At 37.5% G+C, this 18,666-nt stretch overlaps 1 protein-coding gene across 6 annotated transcripts in view; it reads left to right on the top strand.

The window, feature by feature from the left end:
* Positions 1 to 4,696: 4,696 nt before the first annotated feature.
* Positions 4,697 to 18,666, top strand: part of LOC106075649 (caspase-3-like) — a 32,049-nt gene continuing 18,079 nt past the window's right edge. For 2 of the 6 annotated variants that reach the window (XM_056018651.1, XM_056018650.1), the window contains exon 1: positions 4,723 to 5,004. The gene's annotated coding sequence lies outside the window, so the exon portion shown is untranslated. Of the gene's footprint in view, positions 5,064 to 12,311; positions 12,360 to 18,666 lie in introns of all 6 variants that reach the window. The other 4 variants (XM_056018649.1, XM_056018652.1, XM_056018647.1 and 1 more) reach the window with 4 other exon arrangements.

Here is an 18,666-nt window from a genome sequence, read left to right as displayed (position 1 = left end):
GACCATTTCATCCCCCGGTCACTTCATTCCCGACCATTTCATCCCCTGGTCACCCCCGTATATAGGCTAGTGCTTCTAGGAGACTTTGGTTGCGCTCATCAACACAACACGCTCAACACAGCATTAACTAGCATTACACACCGGCTATTTCCGTAGCTTTGTTCCCAGGACATGTGCTCTGTAAATTCCCATTTCCCCCGCTTTTTTTTTTTTCGCAACGCTTCTCAACTTAAAACACACGCAATATGCTTTTCGCCCCCCCCCCCCCCACCAAAAAAAAAGTTCATACTACATTTAATCTTTGACTTTTCTTTTGCTTTTTAATGAAATAATTCAATTATTTCTGTGACATTTTACGTCGCGAGAGACGATCTTTTCCCTTTGCAACTTCTTGTGTGGCTAAACAGGCCAATAAGCTACTTGATACAAAACTGCAGTCACAGGCTGGGCATATTTAATCACCAGGCGCCGTTGCATTTTCACCCTTCTTTCTGCTGCTTTATGTATGGCATCTGCTATCCAATACCCTTCCTTTATGCTCTCTCTCCATGTTGATCTATCCAGTGCCTCTTTTTCCCAGCTTCTAGTGTCGATTTTGAAGCGCTTCATGTCGCGTTTGCATACATCCGTTTACCGTAAAAGTGGGCGACCAGCGGCTCTCCTGCCTTCTGTTAGATCGCCATACAGAATGTCTTGTGGAAGTCGACCTACTGGCATTCTTCGAACGATGCTAAGCCAGCCAAGGCGTCTGCTGCTGATAACAGAGCGGATGTCCTGGCACCCTGCTCTTCGTAGCATTTCCTCATTGGTTATTTTATCTTGCCACCTTATTTTAAAGATCCGCCATAGGCATCGGAGGTGGAAGACATTCAGCTTTTTTTTCCTGCCATGAGTAGGTTGACCATGTTTCACTTCCGTATAGCTAAGTGCTAATCACATAGGTCCGGTAGACTAAGGCTTTAGTAGGCCTATTGTTAGTCCGCAATATAGTGAGCCAAATATTTAGTATATGCTGTATTGTTCATTTAGGATGGAACATTCCATTCTTTTATATTAGATATCGCAAACATTTCTTTAGATCATCAGGTCTAGAGGGGGGGGGGGTGCAGTTTCCGAAGGCCCAAATTGAATTTGTCCTTCCCATTCCGTACACTACAATTTCTTTGGCATGCTGTCCTCTAAAGACAAGGAAATATTTTGGTTTTATTATTTGTAATCGTTTATTTGGTCCACCTCAAATATACCGTTTCTTCTTATCTTATATAATACAGACGTTACTTAAAAAAAAAAGAAGATGATTAGACCTACGTCCTACGAGTCATGCATCTAGTTATGCACGTTAACCAAAGTATAGTAGTCTTATCTGTTTGTTTGTATAATTGAAAAGTTGGACACTGAACGCTGATGCTGAAAAAAGAATCCAATCTTTTGAGAGAAACTACTACAGAAAAATTTTGCTTCAACTCTATGTTGACAGCATTATTGCTCGTACCCACTGAAGCTTCTATATGTCATGTGTTTATGTTGTCCACTTGTCTTTGTGAGAGATATACAATTAGATAGAGCCATCGTTTGTCTAATGCATGCCTAACGGCTGTCTGTGTCGGCTCTATCGAAGTTGTTAGTGAACGGATGCTGCGAGGGTGGGGGAGGGACTAGCTGGGGCTTGTGACCTTTGACCACTGGGGTGGTAATTTGCATACGGGCGAAATGACTCTGGATCAGAAGAATGTTTTTTTTTTTTGGACATTCCGATGGTCTAGTGTCTAGAGGTTAGTTTCGCTTGGTGCGTTATCGCTAGGCGGTGGTATCGTAGCATTTTGATTTCTACTTTCTCTCTTAGAAACTTGGTCCCTGGTGCTGTTATTCATTTATGTTTAATATATGTATAGAAAAATTTTTGGGTATCAGATACCAAGAAAAGAAGATGAGTTTGTACTTTTACAAGTGAACAATCTGGCTTGCAATAAGGAAGAACTCAATACTGTGAAGAAACGAAAACTGACTGAACTGGTTTGGTCATACTGTAAGTCATTCTTCAAATTACAGCGGAGAGAGTACGAAGAAGAGTTGGCTGGATAACACAAAAGAATGGACCGGCCTGTCTGTTGATATTCTGTTAAGAACAGCTGCTGACCAGGAAAGGTCGAGCGATTTGATTACGCGGAACTGTCACAGCACCCCTACGACGAAAGTCAAGGGACAGATGATGATGATTCCTCAAAAGGAAATTTTATCCTATCATTCTTTGCTCTCTCGAAGTAGACTTTAAAATTCATCATTTTGATGCTATTAGGCTAAAGTTTTGTTCTTACTTAAACGAAGTGGAAATGAAATAGGACGTAAGGCATTGAAGAAATACCGAAAATACAATACAAAAGTTTAATCAACTCTTTCTCTCCGTAATTATTCTTGCACGTTTTGAAGGATTTCTTCATTTGCTTATTACTATTTATATACTCCTGTTACGATTGGGCTTCAATAGCTTTGTCGTTTGTTTTCAGAAAATGTTGTATTTGGTATAGAATTAAAGGGACATGCATGCTCTTTTTATATAATTCAAAGCCAAGTTTTAAAAAAATAAACATTAATTTAATTTAATGAGGTCAAAATCCACGATGGTATCGTCGATTAGGAGAGAAAGAGTTTATAGAAAGCTTGCTGTTTTTCGTGAATTGCAGCGTTTAGGCTGCGTCTGTTAAAATCATGCCCCAGTGAGCACTTAAGAGATAAAACTAAATGTAAAGTAAAGTTCCCCTTTCAGACCCTTGATGATGTAAAGGTCATCTGTTTCTGTGGCCAACGGTTAACGAGGGTGTCATGTGGCCAGTACAACGTCCAACTGCCTTTACTTTTCCCCAACTAATGTTAAAGCTGGGTAGAGTCAGAGGCGCCCAAAGATCCCGAAATAAAAAATTCCCAATCTTCACCAGGATTTGAGCCCGGGACCCCCGGTTCGGAATCCAAGCGCTTTACTGCTCAGCCACATCGATAAAACTAACAAATTTTCATGCGAATACATTTGATAGCTTAACAGATTTCTTGATCAATCAGTGAGTGGTATTTGGTAAATAGGCTCTATAAAGTAGATTATAGTAGCCAATCAGAAAATCTAAAGTTGAATAATGATGGTTTCCTCCATTAGAAAAGATAAACCTTTCTATCTGCTACTAGATAATACTTATAAAACTAGTTTTTAAAAGGCTATTTAAAGCTATATATGCCTATATTTTACTCATTCATATTTATTTCCTGGTTTAATAAAGATTTAATTTGTATATATATTATTAATTCGATTCTATATTCTCATTTTTGTTTGTGTAGAGTGTGTCAATTATTTTTAGCTGTCAAAATGAAAAGAGTAACTTGATTTGCCTTTTCACGTAAATCTGGCATGCTTTGAAATCTCTTGTGCTTAAATAATGTTTGTCTTCCTAAATGAATCGCCAATCAAACGTCAGGCTGACATGCCAGAAAAAAAGATCAATAAAGTCTGCTCTGTATAACCATTTTGCATCATAAATAAAGTCAATCACGGTGGCGCTGGGGGGCGCTGGCTTGCTACAACACATCATTCCAGATCTCCCCAAGTTTTTTGTTGCCATTTTCCTAGCTCCAATTTTTGTAGATCTACTAGATCTAGCTCTAGATCGACATCGTCAAGCCATCGTTGTCGTGGTAGCCTTGTGTAGCCTTTTTTTTTTTTACAACCAGGGGTGGACGAACTATGGCAGATATCAGGCGTGTCCATAGATTACACACACACGCACACACACACAACACAAATACATATATGTGTGTATATATATATATAGCTCGTTACCACGTCATAGGACGTAATCATCTTCTTTTTAGAAGTAACGTCTGTATTATATAAGATAAGATAAGATAGGTCTATAGGACGTGGCAACGAGCTATTGGTCCAAACCTTTATATTCTGTCTCTGTGACATTGTCTTGAGAAATATTTTTGACCCTTTGCAACTTCTTGTGTGACTAAAGAGTCCAATCCTTGATAAACAGCTGCAGTCACAGGTTGAGCATCTGTAATCACCAGGTGCTGTTGCACTTTCACCATTCTTTCTACTTCTGTTATGTATGCCATCTGCAATCCAGGACCCTTCCTTTATGCTCGCTCTCCATGTAAATCTATCCAGAGCTCTATCAAATGTTACCGTCGATTCTGAAGAGCTTGATGTCGCATTATACCTTAAAAGTGGACGACCAGTGACTCTCCAGCCTTCTGTTAGTTCACCATAGAGAATGTCCTTCTATAGGTCTAATGTTTGATTCGGGCCTCGATCAACAAAAAGTTTGCCCACCTCTGAACTACACTATTATCCCTGTCTATTCTCCATCGTTCGTTCAAGGTAAATTGCTCAACGTAGAATGTCTTTTATTTATTTTTTATTTCTTTCATGATAAATGGGTCTTGTTCATCATCATCATCTGTCCCTTGACTATCAACGTAGGTGCTGTGACGGTTCGCATTACATAATCATGACACATTAGCATTAACAAATGTAAAAGTTTATTATTCTCATTTGGAGAATCCGACGATAGGCCTGAACTTGTCCTTATAAAGAAAATAAAGAAAGTGAAATTCAAAGAAAATCATAAAAAAAAAAGAAGAGTGGAGAAATGAGATAAACAAAAGAGGAGGGTAATGTGACGCACAACGTTTGACTCAGTCACTAGCGGCTAGTCACACATGAGTGACAGACGCATTGCGCTCTCGACAAGGGAGGGCACAACTTTAAGGAGTGCGATTTCTTTGGCATTGTTGCTTGCAATTGTTAGCACTGGAAGATATCGACATACTAGTAGGAATATGATGATATAATGGAAAGAATTTTTTAAATGAAAAAAAAAACGGAAGGGAAAATTTAAAAATCTGTGTTTAAAATCTGTTTATAATCTGTGTTTATATTCTGATATTGTGATGATCATATTTTGATGTTAGTTTCACTATGTGATGTTGCAGTATTGATATTGAAATGTAAAGGTAAGCTAGCGATACACTCAAAACGGCGACATTGAAAGCTTCTATTTAATACACAGAGGGTGAGCTGGTCACGATTTCCTCCTAACTAGAAATGTTAGTAAAAATACACTCTGAAAAGTTTGTCCATATCTCTAATGCTTTCAGCGTTTACATTATCATTTAGAGCAATTTAATTTTTTTAACATTAAGTTCTTATGTTTTTATGTTAGTTCACGGATTAATTAATTTAATCAGAAGATCCCTGTCTATAATGTTCGGGTGAATTTTCGATGCAAAAGTGAACAGAACAAACATATAAGATGATTATGTAGTAAAGGGCCGGCCTTAGATGAGTGTAGGCCCTAGGCGAAGTGAATTTGGTCACAATCTGGTGGCCCCAAATGAAATAGAAAAATTAGAAATAAACAGCAAAAAAATAAAATGACAACATTTATTTAAAACCTAGTGTACTCCAACAATAACATTGGGCGCACGTTTCGCTATTTCTTCTTTTAGACACAAAGACAGACAGACAGACAGACGGAGTGAGTTTTTATAAGATTTGTAAAAAAAAAAATAATATTAGAACACAAAATGTGTGGTAACATCATACGCTATTATGCTCTAGCTTCCCTTAAACAAAGATTTAGAGAATATAGACCATATGATAATAAACTGTTAGGTTTCTTGGGAGCGCGATCGATGGCTGAGTGGCTAAGCGCTTGGCTTCCGAACATGAGATCCTGGGTTCGAATTTAGGTGAAGGCTAGAATTTTGATGGGTGTCTAACTTTAGTTAGGGGAAACTAAAGGACTTTGGTCGTGTGCTAACCAAATGACACCCTGCTCGTTGTCCAAAGAAACAGATGACCTTAACTCTTTCTCTCCTAATTGATGATGCCAGCGTTGATTTGACCCCATTAAACTAAATTGATTTTTGGATTTTTAAAACTTATTTTTTGTGTTGTGTAAAAAGAGTAAAACATTCCCCTATAATTCGATACCATATATAACATTTTCTGATAAGCAAAGAAAAAGGTTATGGAAGTTTAATCATACCAGGATCGTGGAATACAAATGAGCAAAATGAATATCGGAAAGAGGAAAATAATTACGGAGTGAAAGAGTTAACATCATCTGCCTTATAGATCGCAAGTTCTGAAAGGGGAACTTTAATAGGCTTCTGCTAAACAGTTGTTGTTTTTTTTTAATGTGTAGATAAAAACAAGAAAAAAATAAAAGTACTTTAAAAAAAACAACAACAACAAAGCTTATATTAAGTTTAATTGTACCAATTAGTTTGGATCAGCAATTGCATGCATGGTAGACCTAGACATATAAATCTGTATGATAGAAATATTTTTATCAATTGTTTTTGTTTAGCCTTTAACTTTCTCAATGCGCTTTGATCCTGTCTGGACCAGTTGTGAAAGGAGGAGGGAAGAAGGGGGGCATCTTGTGAATGTTTACATGATCGTTTTTGAAATGCATTTAAACATGTTCGTTCAGGGCTAAAGATTCCTCACGGGGATTAATTCAACTTATACCACAACATCTGTCAAGTACGATTTCTTTCATTGTTCAAGAGGCCAAACAAAATAATTAATTTAAAATAATTAATTAACTAATTGGTTCTTTTTTTTTTAATTGATTATTGTGTTGTCAGGTAAAAGATATAATTGTGCAAAATTTCAGCTTAATTCGAGATTGGGTATGAGAGAAATAACGTACCTGTACAAACTTTTGAACATACAGCAGACAGTTAGTATAAGCTTTATAATAAGCTAATAGGTGCTAACCTATTAGACGTATCTAACCCGTTACACTATATTCACGTAGTTTCGGTATTTCTGGCCCGCTACATAGAGATCTAGGATATCCTAATAGGTACACAACACAATGTAATGGAATAAAAAAAAATGACACTCCTAATATAGTCAAGTGTTCATTGATAAAAATTTTGCCCACTACTGTTGATAATTTACATTTTAACAATAACAATAGATGATTATTAGTTTACACTGAAAACTGAAATTAAAAAAAAAAATAATAAAATGGCTTCAGAAATGTAAATGTAATAGTTGGATGTTAGTGCACCCAGAAAAATTGTTTTACATTACCAAATACAGAAAACATTTTAAAAACATAAAAAAACAACGTATCCAATTCTTGGTTAACCCGTGATTAGGATTACATATTCGAAATTATGGCATATTAAATAAATGCAAACATTTAATCCACATATGATATGGATTTTTAAAAAATAACAAGAATAAAACGCCAAGGGCCAATAATAGAATATGCATCCTCCGTTTGGGACCCCCTCAACTCAAGAAAACATTAAGAAACTGGAACAGACACAAAATAGAGCAGTCAGATTCATAACAAACCGAATATTCACATTTGACTAGAGTAACACCTTTAGTAAAATCACTAAATTTAGAAAGCCTTCAGGACAGAAGGCTCAAAAGTAAAGTAGCAATCATACATAAAACACTGAACCATAATCTTCAAATACAAAAACAAAGTTTAATAAAATACTCTGAAAGACACAAAGATAAAGGCACATTCCTCGTCCCATATGCTAGGACAAATTTGTACAAATACTCCTTCTTCCCTAGTGCTATTAGAGCATGGAATGGGTTGCCTGAGCTAGCCAGGAAAACCAGTGACTTGGAAGAATTTAAGTCATTGGTTAATATGCATGACTAAATGCATGACGCGTCGGACGTAATCATCTTCTTTTTTGAAGTAACGTCTGTATTATATAAGATAAGATAAGAAGGGAATATTTTTTTTTATTCAAGACTAGTTAAAACACTCGAAAACAAAGGAAGTTTTTGTTGGTAAGTAGGGTCAAAGTACAGATTTGGTTGTTCGGAACAAGATGAACATGAATGTGAAATAAAGTTTCAATAGCACTTTAAAAAATTTCTAAACGTGACAAACCGATAGACAGAGTGTCCTCTTTTTAGGGGCGTTAACCAACTGAATAGGCTTCTTAAACTTTGTTAAATGAGTTTTAGAATATGCGTGTGACCGTGACCTCCGAAGGCGCCGGTGTGACACGCTTATACGACACAACTGAAGTAAGGTCTTGAGAAACAGCACAATGACCAGCACAATGACCAACCACCTTTACTTTACCCCAACTAGTGTCAGGTACCCATTAGAGTTGGGTTGACTCAGAGGTGCCCTAAAGATTACAAATCTAAGTCTTCACCAGGTTTCAAACTCGGGACCCCTCGATTCAGAAGCCAACCGCTTTACCTCTCAGCCACTGTACCACCTGTTCCACTAGCTGTAAAGACTTTGTTAGGACAATCAACAGTAGCCTACAGTTTTATTTTTCTGTCATTACGGTTCCTTTTATATCTTAGCCCATTTCAAAGAAAGTCATAGAAAAAAAAACATCTTAGAAATACAAGGTGTACAGATATCATGTATAGTTATTTTTTAAAATAAACTTCGAGCTTCACTTTTGTTTGATTAGTTAAAATCCAGGTGGACTATTCACATCATAAATACAAGTTGTTTTCACATCTTGCAAGAAGCGGCTGCTCATTTTCGAAAAAATGTTCTTGCAGCAGGGAATTAAAAGAGGGAGAGCTTAACCCAAGTTAGTAGAGTAGACCTATCTGTCGTGGGAGAACCTAAACCAAGTTAGTAGAGTAGACCTATCTGTCGTGGGAGAACCTAAACCAAGTTAGTAGAGTATACCTATCTGTCGTGGGAGAACCTAACCCAAGTTAGTAGAGTAGACCTATCTGTCGTGGGAGAACCTAACCCAAGTTAGTAGAGTAGACCTATCTGTCGTGGGAGAACCTAACCCAAGTTAGTAAGTAGACCTATCTGTCGTGGGAGAACCTAACCCAAGTTAGTAGAGAAGACCTATCTGTCGTGGGAGAACCTAACCCAAGTTAGTAGAGTAGACCTATCTGTCGTGGGAGAACCTAACCCAAGTTAGTAGAGTAGACCTATCTGTCGTGGGAGAACCTAAACCAAGTTAGTAGAGTAGACCTATCTGTCGCTTATAACGAATTTTCCAGTAACAAAAATGTAATAGAAGGAAGTACGGAAAACGTTGTAGTCTCTTTGTTCTATGATATTCAGAAATTATTTTGCAGTTACATTAAGTAAACCGTTAGTTATCTTTACAGTTACATTAAGTAAACCGTTAGTTCTCTTTGCAGTTACATTAAGTAAACCGTTAGTTCTCTTTACAGTTACATTAAGTAAACCGTTAGTTCTCTTTGCAGTTACATTAAGTAAACCGTTAGTTCTCTTTACAGTTACATTAAGTAAACCGTTAGTTCTCTTTGCAGTAACATTAAGTAAACCGTTAGTTCTCTTTACAGTTACATTAAGTAAACCGTTAGTTCTCTTTGCAGTTACATTAAGTAAACCGTTAGTTCTCTTTACAGTTACATTAAGTAAACCGTTAGTTCTCTTTGCAGTAACATTAAGTAAACCGTTAGTTCTCTTTGCAGTTACATTAAGTAAACCGTTAGTTCTCTTTGCAGTTACATTAAGTAAACCGTTAGTTCTCTTTACAATTACATTAAGTAAACCGTTAGTTCTCTTTGCAGTAACATTAAGTAAACCGTTAGTTCTCTTTACAGTTACATTAAGTAAACCGTTAGTTCTCTTTGCAGTTACATTAAGTAAACCGTTAGTTCTCTTTACAGTTACATTAAGTAAACCGTTAGTTCTCTTTGCAGTAACATTAAGTAAACCGTTAGTTCTCTTTGCAGTTACATTAAGTAAACCGTTAGTTCTCATTGCAGTAACATTAAGTAAACCGTTAGTTCTCTTTGCAGTTACATTAAGTAAACCGTTAGTTCTCTTTACAGTTACATTAAGTAAACCGTTAGTTCTCTTTGCAGTAACATTAAGTAAACCGTTAGTTCTCTTTGCAGTTACATTAAGTAAACCGTTAGTTCTCTTTGCAGTAACATTAAGTAAACCGTTAGTTCTCTTTGCAGTTACATTAAGTAAACCGTTAGTTCTCTTTACAGTTACATTAAGTAAACCGTTAGTTCTCTTTGCAGTAACATTAAGTAAACCGTTAGTTCTCTTTACAGTTACATTAAGTAAACCGTTAGTTCTCTTTGCAGTAACATTAAGTAAACCGTTAGTTCTCTTTGCAGTAACATTAAGTAAACCGTTAGTTCTCTTTGCAGTTACATTAAGTAAACCGTTAGTTCTCTTTGCAGTAACATTAAGTAAACCGTTAGTTCTCTTTGCAGTTACATTAAGTAAACCGTTAGTTCTCTTTACAGTTACATTAAGTAAACCGTTAGTTCTCTTTGCAGTAACATTAAGTAAACCGTTAGTTCTCTTTACAGTTACATTAAGTAAACCGTTAGTTCTCTTTGCAGTAACATTAAGTAAACCGTTAGTTCTCTTTGCAGTAACATTAAGTAAACCGTTAGTTCTCTTTGCAGTAACATTAAGTAAACCGTTAGTTCTCTTTGCAGTAACATTAAGTAAACCGTTAGTTCTCTTTGCAGTAACATTAAGTAAACCGTTAGTTCTCTTTGCAGTAACATTAAGTAAACCGTTAGTTCTCTTTGCAGTTACATTAAGTAAACCGTTAGTTCTCTTTACAGTTACATTAAGTAAACCGTTAGTTCTCTTTGTATTAACATTAAGTAAACCGTTAGTTCTCTCTCACATATTGTGTAAGAAATCTTGTTTATTTCATCAACTATTTATTTCCTCCCTTGACAACATGAAGCAGCCTATTTTTAGAAACGGAAACACAGAACTTCGCATTTTAACTTGCATTTATTTCCCTCGGGTACGACCAGTGTCTTGGCTTCCTTTTTTTTTAGTGCTATTTAGTGGGACAGCCCATTTCTTTCAACCCTGTTTACAACCAAAACTACTGACCAGGCCAGATGCCTCGGTTTGATCGATAAGGACAAAATATAGGGGCTGCCCGCGCTATCTGATCTTTTCCTGTTTCTGTGGCAGTGAGTAATGTCTAGATCTTGATCTACGTACCGTAAAGCCGCTTGGGTGGTAAGCATTTCTGACAAGCTCTGCAGTGATATCTGTCCAAAGATGTTGACTATCGCAACGGTCTTCATGTTTGTTTCTTTACCGTTTGTAATTTCTAAGCTCTGTAGCTTTTTATCTTTTAAACAGACTGTCTTTCCCTATCAAGATGACTGTAATGTTTCATGTGCTGTAGAATGGTACAGGCATATTTAATGCACTCGTTGATTTGGCCTGGGTAAAAAGAGATAATGTTAGAACGTAGCATGAAAGGCGAGGGCTGTAGCTTATCTTATCTTTTGATATACAGAGGTTACTTCAAAAATGATGATTACGTCCTAGGTCAATCTAGTCATGCATGTTAATCAGTAACTTAAATTCTTCCAAGTCATTGGTTTTCCTGGCTGACTCAGGCAACCCATTCCATGCTCTAATAGCACTGGGAAAGAAAAAGCATTTGCATAATTTTTCCTAGCATATGGAACAAGGAATGTGTCCTTCGATTCTTGCTAGGTGCGCTAAATAATTTAAAACCTTAACCTCCACTCAACCAACATGTATGTTTATTTTGTGCACCATTAACCCGTTGGTGTGTGTGTGTGTGTGTCTTTGAACTGATGGCTAGACTCTAGATTTGTACTTTTGTCTCATTTGATTTACATGCCAGTCATTGACTGAACAGATGCAAAATCAATAGTTCTACTCACTTCTATCAAAGTGTAGTGTCTGTCTAACTATTTCTCTCTCTCTCTCTCTCTCTCTCTCTATCTATCTATCTATCTAGACTCTATATTTGTGCTTTTGTCTCATTTGATTTACATGCCAGTCATTGACTGAACAGATGCAAAATCAATAGTTCTACTCACTTCTATCAAAGTGTAGTGTTTGTCTATCTATCTATCTATCTATCTATCTATCTATCTATCTATCTATCTATCTATCTATCTATCTATCTATCTATCTCTCTCTCTCTCTCTCTCTCTCTCTCTCTATCTATCTATCTATCTATCTATCTATCTATCTATCTATCTATCTATCTATGTGTAGCCTGTGTCTCTAGCAGATGTTTATAGTGCACAAGTCAGAGAGATATTTTGCAAAACACTTGATTCAATCAATAATATTATCTTTTTAGGATAAACACGGATAGTGTCAGCTGACCATTTCCTCCGCATGACGTCACTGCACGTCACCTGTCAGTGATTGCTGTGAGTTCTAACGTGAAAAGCGAGAGAGGCAGAGAGTAGAGGGAGACGGCTTGACACTGTTGTATCCAATTAGATTCCATTAGTTTTTCAATTGCTTCTAATCTTTACTTGTTCACAGGTTCAACACACAGAAATGCACTGGCGAATCCAAGGGGGAGAGGTGATGGTTAGTGTATCTAAACAATATGTGCTAATTATTAATATTTTAATCTAACGTGTCGCCCCCTTCTTCTTGTGTTTATCAGACTTTTGCTTAACATGAAAGGTACCATATAAAAAAAAAAATACGCTTTGAAATTCATTTGAATAATTGCACACATCTAAGAGTAGTATTTTTAAGCCCAAGAGATGATCCTTCTTCCAGGACATTCAACCATTTTACTATCCCAACAGTAGAACACTTGTTTTTTGTGGGTTTCTTTTTGCAATCAGCGATTAAGGAGAAAGATATTTGCCCCATTATCTACGTTTCCTTACTTAGAAATATTAGAAATATAGAAATTGTCCGCCCATCCCTTTATCATTGCCGAGAGACGCTGCTATGGACAGAATAATTAATAATAATAAAACACAAATAACAAACATAATTACAAAATACGAAACAGGAACACATGGAAACGAATTCTGAAGACATAGACTGATTTTGAAATGCCAGACAGTGCTTGTGTTGACATTAGATCCACACTTGTGCAGATAGGAACGTACAGTGGGGGGAGGGCTGGAGGGAACGTTCGATCTCCTGCAACTAATTATACCGCCTTGTTTGCTGCTAAACAGTGTTCACAAGTCTTACACATACAAACACACAGATTATAGAAACACGCACACAGGCGCACACACTCTGCGATCTGTCATTTTGTTTTGTGAGGAAACGATTTCATGGATCGAAGATGTTCACTTTATATCTCTTTAACTTCTCTCCCTTTCTTTTCTATCTCTTTTTTTTTTTGCTTCTCTTTTCTTTATTTCTCTCTCTCTCTCTCTCTCTCTATCAGATCTCTTCTTTTTCTGTCACATGCACACAAACACTTGTATCCCTTTTTTTTTCTATCTCTCTATTTTTTTAAACTCTATTTCAGAATGACCTACATTTCACTACACTCTCGGTCTCTTCTGTTCTCTTCTTTCATTCTCTTTCACTACACTCTCGGTGTCTTCTGTTCTTTTTTATTCTCTTTCACTACACTCTCGGTGTCTTCTGTTCTTTTTTATTCTCTTTCACTACACTCTCTGTCTCTTCTGTTATTTAGTTCATTCTCTTTCACTACACTCTCGGTCTCTTCTGTTCTCTTCTTTCATTCTCTTTCACTACACTCTCGGTGTCTTCTGTTCTTTTTTATTCTCTTTCACTACACTCTCGGTGTCTTCTGTTCTTCTTTCATTCTCTTTCACTACACTCTCGGTCTCTTCTGTTCTTCTTTCATTCTCTTTCTCTACACTCTCGGTCTCTTCTGTTCTTTAGTTCATTCTCTTTCACTACACTCTCGGTCTCTTCTGTTCTTCTTTCATTCTCTTTCACTACACTCTCGGTCTCTTCTGTTCTTCTTTCATTCTCTTTCTTACACTCTCGGTCTCTTCTGTTCTTCTTTCATTCTCTTTCTTACACTCTCGGTCTCTTCTGTTCTTCTTTCATTCTCTTTCACTACACTCTCTGTCTCTTCTGTTCTTCTTTCATTCTCTTTCACTACACTCTCGGTGTCTTCTGTTCTTCTTTCATTCTCTTTCACTACACTCTCGGTCTCTTCTGTTCTTCTTTCATTCTCTTTCACTACACTCTCGGTCTCTTCTGTTCTTCTTTCATTCTCTTTCACTACACTCTCGGTCTCTTCTGTTCTTTAGTTCATTTTCTTTCACTACACTCTCGGTCTCTTCTGTTCTTTAGTTCATTTTCTTTCACTACACTCTCGGTCTCTTCTGTTCTTCTTTCATTCTCTTTCACTACACTCTCGGTCTCTTCTGTTCTTCTTTCATTCTCTTTCACTACACTCTCGGTCTCTTCTGTTCTTCTTTCATTCTCTTTCACTACACTCTCGGTCTCTTCTGTTCTTCTTTCATTCTCTTTCTTACACTCTCGGTCTCTTCTGTTCTTCTTTCATTCTCTTTCTTACACTCTCGGTCTCTTCTGTTCTTCTTTCATTCTCTTTCACTACACTCTCTGTCTCTTCTGTTCTTCTTTCATTCTCTTTCACTACACTCTCGGTGTCTTCTGTTCTTCTTTCATTCTCTTTCACTACACTCTCGGTCTCTTCTGTTCTTCTTTCATTCTCTTTCACTACACTCTCGGTCTCTTCTGTTCTTCTTTCATTCTCTTTCACTACACTCTCGGTCTCTTCTGTTCTTCTTTCATTCTCTTTCACTACACTCTCGGTGTCTTCTGTTCTTTAGTTCATTTTCTTTCACTACACTCTCGGTCTCTTCTGTTCTTTAGTTCATTTTCTTTCACTACACTCTCGGTCTCTTCTGTTCTTCTTTCATTCTCTTTCACTACACTCTCGGTCTCTTCTGTTCTTCTTTCATTCTCTTTCACTACACTCTCGGTCTCTTCTGTTCTTCTTTCATTCTCTTTCACTACACTCTCGGTCTCTTCTGTTCTTCTTTCATTCTCTTTCACTACACTCTCGGTCTCTTCTGTTCTTCTTTCATTCTCTTTCACTACACTCTCTGTCTCTTCTGTTCTTCTTTCATTCTCTTTCACTACACTCTCGGTCTCTTCTGTTCTTCTTTCATTCTCTTTCTTACACTCTCGGTCTCTTCTGTTCTTCTTTCATTCTCTTTCACTACACTCTCTGTCTCTTCTGTTCTTCTTTCATTCTCTTTCACTACACTCTCGGTGTCTTCTGTTCTTCTTTCATTCTCTTTCACTACACTCTCGGTCTCTTCTGTTCTTCTTTCATTCTCTTTCACTACACTCTCGGTCTCTTCTGTTCTTCTTTCATTCTCTTTCACTACACTCTCGGTCTCTTCTGTTCTTCTTTCATTCTCTTTCACTACACTCTCGGTGTCTTCTGTTCTTTAGTTCATTTTCTTTCACTACACTCTCTGTCTCTTCTGTTCTTCTTTCATTCTCTTTCACTACACTCTCGGTGTCTTCTGTTCTTCTTTCATTCTCTTTCACTACACTCTCGGTCTCTTCTGTTCTTCTTTCATTCTCTTTCACTACACTCTCGGTCTCTTCTGTTCTTCTTTCATTCTCTTTCACTACACTCTCGGTCTCTTCTGTTCTTTAGTTCATTTTCTTTCACTACACTCTCGGTCTCTTCTGTTCTTTAGTTCATTTTCTTTCACTACACTCTCGGTCTCTTCTGTTCTTCTTTCATTCTCTTTCACTACACTCTCGGTCTCTTCTGTTCTTCTTTCATTCTCTTTCACTACACTCTCGGTCTCTTCTGTTCTTCTTTCATTCTCTTTCTTACACTCTCGGTCTCTTCTGTTCTTCTTTCATTCTCTTTCTTACACTCTCGGTCTCTTCTGTTCTTCTTTCATTCTCTTTCTTACACTCTCGGTCTCTTCTGTTCTTCTTTCATTCTCTTTCACTACACTCTCTGTCTCTTCTGTTCTTCTTTCATTCTCTTTCACTACACTCTCGGTGTCTTCTGTTCTTCTTTCATTCTCTTTCACTACACTCTCGGTCTCTTCTGTTCTTTAGTTCATTCTCTTTCACAACACTCTCGGTGTCTTTTGTTCTTTAGTTCATTCTCTTTCACTACACTCTCGGTCTCTTCTGTTCTTCTTTCATTCTCTTTCACTACACTCTCGGTCTCTTCTGTTCTTTCTTTTTATTCTCTTTCACTACACTCTGAATCCTTTCTTCTCTTTTTCTCGCTGTTTTGCACACAGTTTGTATTTTCAGTCATTGTCTCTATTTTCTCTTCCCCTTTTGCACTCTGACCTCATTTGTCTATTCATTCTGTCTCTCTATTTTCTCACTTTCACATCTATCTCTTTCACGCGCACACACACACACACAAATTCTCCGTTCTGTACTTGCCACCCTCTCTGCGTCCAGCCTTCTCTGCCCCGCTTTCTTTGTGTCACAGACAACCCTATCACTTGATCACTGGTTGTCTCTCTCTCTCTCTCTCTGCCTCTCTTTCTATGCTTTGTCTCTCCTTCTCCTCTCTATCTTATTCACACACCCACAGAGAGGAGTCAAAGGCACCCACACCCACACAGAGGAATGAAACATAACACACCCACACAGAGGAATGAAAGACACCCACACACCCACACAGAGGAATGAAACACACCCACACAGAGGAATGAAACACACCCAGACAGAGGAATGAAACAACACATCCACACCCACACAGAGGAATGAAAGACACCCACACAGAGGAATGAAAGACACTCACACACACCCACACATAGGAATGAAAGACACCCACACACCCACACATAGGAATGAAAGACACTCACACACACCCACACATAGGAATGAAAGACACCCACACACCCACACAGAGGAATGAAAGACACACACCCACAGAGGAATGAAACAACACATCCACACCCACACAGAGGAATGAAAGACACCCACACAGAGGAATGAAAGGCGTATCGATTCACTGTATTCGAGGAAATCATTCATTTATAACGTCCGCACGGATTTGATGTTAACGCATGTGGACGGGTGGAGCTGAACTGAGTAAACTCCGTGTAAGACTGTCAAAGATGACTTTTTTTTTTTTTTTTTTTGCTTCGCACATTTCAGCGATTAGCATACATAGGCCTATGTTAAGCTGAAAACGTCTCCGACAATAAAATCTCTTGTCGATCTTACATAAGCATCTCATTTTCCATCTTTTCTGTCTTTCGATGAGTAATGTCTGTGCATTTCAGGTATAGTGTTCCCTCGGTTAGTGTAGATAGGGTGTCCCCTTGGTTAGTGTAGGCTGGTTTGTCCCCTCGGTTAGTGTAGGCAGGGTGTCTCCTTGGTTAGTGTAGACAGGTTGTCCCCTCTGTTACTCTGTTAGTGTAGGCTGGGTGTCCCCTCGGTTAGTGTAGGCTGGGTGTCCCCTCGGTTAGTGTAGGCTGGGTGTCCCCTCGGTTAGTGTAGGCTGGTTAGTCCCCTCTGTTATCACGGGTGTTCGGTTCCAGTACCACCAGCAATAAGTGAATCAAGATGAATTTACACGATTTTTTCAAGTCTTTAAAAAACCTTGCCACGTTTCCTTTAAGAATTTGTAACTTATTCATAGCTCGTTCCCATTCCTTTTAATAACGTTTTCTCACATCTACTTTTTAAACAATGCAAATGTTCCCACAGATGTTTAGAACTTTGAAATCTGTATAATCATCTTCTGTCTGTCAGTTGTCTGTCTGGTAACACGTTTGTACCTACTCGTTATTTCTCCCACACCCAACTTCTCGGACCAAGTTGAAATGTTGCACAATTGTTTCGTTGACTTCATAAAACAAGAATCTTGTACATAGACCATAGACATAAATAAATATAGACTGGAAGTAGGAAGTTATTTTTATTTGGGGGGAGTCAATATGTTTTATGTACTATATCTATGTGAAAAAAAAATGGCGGCGATTGAGCTATAAATTCTAGGACTAACATTTCAGCCAATATATACCTTTGATCTTTAGTTTTGAAAAGTACAAAACTGCCATATTCCCAATATTTTGTCTTTGTTTTATAATCATAGACATAGGCAAATATATATAGGTTTGTGATGTGGATCTACAAACTTATCTTTTCCCAAATATTTCCGATAATAATTTGTTCTTTATCGTCCAGTCTATATATATATATGTCTATGACATAGACATAAATAAATATAGACTGGCCGAAGGAAGTAACTTCATGTAACTTGAAAACATGTATCTATATCTATTGTATTCGGATTTCCGAATTATGAAAAATTGCATGATCTTCATTCTTAGAGATTAAACAAAACTACACTGCCTCCTTATTTACAATATATATAGGTGTGTGGCTGAAATAGATATGAATACTTAACTTTTATACTGCTCATAAATGCTGTATAATAAAGTACACAAAATTGCAAGTCACTAATTTTCGTTTCATAAAACTCTTTAATCGGCCAGTCTATATTTATTTATGTCTATGGTCTTGTATTATATGCGCTTTTGATTTGTCTATGTTCTCAAGTTGAAACTTTGGCGCTGTCTCATACCATTAAGCCAGGTATTAATACAGTTGTTGTTGTTGTTTTGGACAACGAAGTTTCATAAGAATGTAGCATATTATGTAGACTCAAATCCCCCCCGAGCCGTTCGACGCATAGGGCCATGATAGGGCGGCAAGCTCTCTCAACAGATCGATCATAGGCGACATCCACAGCCTCTCAATTAAAGCCCACTGATTTTAGGTCTTTTGGGGCGACGCCATGTTATGTGTGGACGGCCCCTTTTTTCGGCCACCGTGTTATAGTTGACTCTGGTAAATGTGTTTTGTCTAAAGGATGTGCCCCGCAAATCTCATACGAAGTTCGGTCACCATT

This window comes from Biomphalaria glabrata, chromosome 2 (genome assembly GCF_947242115.1).
Source record: "Biomphalaria glabrata chromosome 2, xgBioGlab47.1, whole genome shotgun sequence".
Classification (NCBI taxonomy): domain Eukaryota; kingdom Metazoa; phylum Mollusca; class Gastropoda; family Planorbidae; genus Biomphalaria; species Biomphalaria glabrata.
The sequence above is the reverse complement of the archived record's forward strand: the minus strand, read 5'-3'. Positions and strand labels throughout refer to the sequence as shown.